Consider the following 3269-nt stretch of genomic DNA (forward strand, 5'->3'; position numbering starts at 1 on the left):
TGCACTGTAACCTTGTTTGTTAGGGCCTGAGGGTACACAGTGCTATAATTTAACCAGACATTGTAAGTCAGCATATAATGATCATATGAACTCTTGTTATGGTGAAATCTAGTGTGTAGCAGCATATCATGATGATAATAATTAATCCTGCCAAGGTTTTTGTGAAAAACAATCTCAGAAAAATACATAGAAATAGAAAAAAATGCAACATAAGCACAAATATTTGGAGCCTCAAAGGCTTAATTTACTTATATTCTCCTTCAGGCTTTCTCAACCAGAAGTTAAGAAAATTTAACTTGACATAATGCCAGAGGGTCCGTATAAAATATATGAGTAGCCTATGCCATAAATATTTGGATATTTTGACATATGAAATGTTTCCATAAAGAACAAGCCAATCTGATGGTGTGGCTGAATGTTGCACAAATCAACTGGTAGTAAATTATACTTGATTGCATTTGGTTGTCACAAAAACATTAATGACACCAGTGGGCTGATATTTTTCTGCGGGTCCTTGGGGATGCTTCCAAATGTGACGAAGGTCCAGTACTCATCAAAAAGTTTGAGATTCACTGTTCTGCACTCTATTAATCTATGGCAACTGTAGCTAAGAACCCAGACATAAACAGTGCTGCTTTGTTTTGTGTGCTGATTGCAACACAAGCACTCTCCATCTAGTACTTATGAAAGACAACGATGCATTCTTAGGTAACAGTTAGCTGGTTACTTATCTCTCACCTTAAATGACAGGTCCTCTGTAAGGCCACCTAGAAAGATAAATGCGTAATCTGACCACTGGCAAAGATAAATGATTTAGAAGACCTCTGGGATTCAAAAGATAATTTAACTTTTGTACAATTTAACTGGAAGCAAGCAGAAATTTTAAGCATTTTAAAAATAAAAGAAACATTATGACATAAAATGAGAAAGACATATTTTAGATTCTGCACTATTTCTAGGTCACTAATCAAATCTACTAATTCAATTTGTGAGATTTATCAAGTGAATAATTTGTACAGATGGTCAGATTCTCTTCTATCGAAGCAGATGCACTTTGGATCATTTTTCAAATCAGGCTAGAGAACATAATTATCAGGTTTCATACAAATTTGTGGAGTTGAAGCAAAAATGTGACAGAAATTGTGTAATTTTTCAATTAACTGTTTACTTGAACTGTAGTGCTGATAATATAAATTTTTACTGCAAAAATATGATTAAATTAGATGCAAAACGTAAAATAAAACCACACTGTGTGTGTAAATGTGTGTATACTTTTTTATCTCTCAAACTAAAGCAGTATTTAAAAAAACGCAACAATGTTTCTTCAGTTATCAGTCTCTTTTATGTTTTCGCAACAGCAGTAGCCTATAGCTTGTTTTAAATGCGGAAATAGCTGTGTGGGTTAAAGATTTCATGAATCAGAAGAACAACCTTTGCATTATTACCGTTAGTGCGCTACAAGTTTTATTTTTTTTCTCCTTCCTTTATTAGGATTAGCAACAAGTATACACAAATATACAACCCTAGTAACAACAAAATCACAAAACAAAAAGAAATAAAGAACAACAAAAAAACAACAACAACAAACATACAGGGCCAGGGGTAATATACATTACACAAGTTTTTTTTCTTTTTTTTTCTTTCTTTTTTTTATTGCAGAGAACGGAAACATACAAAGAATAAGCATACATCACATAATATCAACCACAAAAATAAAATGGAAACAAATCACAAAAAGAATAAAATAAAGATAAAGATAAGAGGGCCATCATCTAAACATGATTACATGAAGAGATCAAAGGCAGAGCAAATCCTATCAGTCCTTATAGCTTTTACATTACACAAGTTTCCTGCCGTTCTGATGCGCGAGTGACGTCACAGCTGGCAATATATAAAAAAATAACAAAAACGTAAGAGTTTTGTTTAAAGAATTTATTTGAAAGCTGTTACTAAATGTTGACCTTTCCCTCTATATTTATAAGGTGCCATTAAACGCAGGCTGATAATTTAATCTTTATGAGCTAGCTCGCCTCGTACAGGAGTCAGAACTGGAATAAACCTGTTTTACCCAGTAGGCTCGCATCATGCTTCACGTGCACGAGAATTGCCTCCTCACAGTTCTCGCCGGCGCGCGCGCGCGTGCTTGTGCCTTTAGATAGTCACTCACTACGGACACGCGCAGTCCTATTCTGACGCTCACAAAACGTCTTGATTTTTCACACTGTTGTTCATAAAATTACTATTATTAATAACTAGGCTATTTATGAATGCGTGTATTTTCACAGAACACAGAAGTGTTGTCGCGGTTAAATAACAAATGATCTAATTCAGTGCTGTGATATGTTGACTCTTCAGACACATAAACTCCCGGTCTTGTCAGGGGATGTTTTCTGTGTAAAGTAGACAGACAGGTGAGATCTGAGCGCATCCAGCCGCGGTGCACCACCGGCAAGTGCAGTGCGCGTTCCCGATTCTCACTACAACAGCAGACTGCTGTCGCGCCCGCGCTTGAATACCGGCTTCAGCCGGTATAAAATCTGCCGAGCTTCAGAGTGAGAGGAAACAGAGACCGAGAGCTGGCAGATAACACTTAGTCTAGTTATAATATCAGTATTTATAAATTGTTAATGTAGTCAAACATAAACTAGAGAACGATATATCTGAACAGGGTCATTTTCCAAACATCACCGGCTCTCCTCAGAAGTGACTGCGGATGCTCCGAGCAGGAACGATGTTCTCCAGTTAACACGCCAACTAAGAAGCCAGCTAAAGCTAGCTCTACTGGTTTTTGTTTTCTTTCAATATCCCAAGTTTCCCCCAGTTTCTTCAACGTTTCGGTAAGTTAAAACGATTTATACTCAAGCTATATTGCATTTTTGGCGCCCGTGACTGCCACGTTTGTCTAGTGAATATATGGCGTTAAGATGTTATTTTTAATTAATTAATTTTTTTAATACGGTTACGGTGAAACATTTTGTTACGGGGCATGTGATTCATGCAGAGAGGTTGAGATGTTGTACGTCACAGTCCTAATAATAGGACAGTGCCTATAGTTGTGTCTTGATAGTTAAAATTGTCCACGTCTTAAGAAATATATTAGTGTATAGACACTACTATCTACTATACTACTACTACTATACCACTACTATATATATTCTAATTCAGTGCTGTGATATGTTGACTCCAAAATATAAACTCCAGGTCTTTCTTGATATGGTATGATATATATATATATATATATATATATATATATCGGTGGTGTTCTGAAA

At 35.9% G+C, this 3269-nt stretch overlaps 1 protein-coding gene across 1 annotated transcript in view; it reads left to right on the forward strand.

The window, feature by feature from the left end:
• The first annotated feature begins 2492 nt into the window (after positions 1-2492).
• Positions 2493-3269, forward strand: part of LOC107719991 (monocarboxylate transporter 7-like) — a 10794-nt gene continuing 10017 nt past the window's right edge. Inside the window, exon 1 of the mRNA XM_016527553.1 lies at positions 2493-2837. The gene's annotated coding sequence lies outside the window, so the exon portion shown is untranslated. The remainder of the gene's footprint in view (positions 2838-3269) is intronic.

Source organism: Sinocyclocheilus rhinocerous, unplaced genomic scaffold (genome assembly GCF_001515625.1).
Source record: "Sinocyclocheilus rhinocerous isolate Xijiao unplaced genomic scaffold, SAMN03320098_v1.1 scaffold273, whole genome shotgun sequence".
Classification (NCBI taxonomy): domain Eukaryota; kingdom Metazoa; phylum Chordata; class Actinopteri; order Cypriniformes; family Cyprinidae; genus Sinocyclocheilus; species Sinocyclocheilus rhinocerous.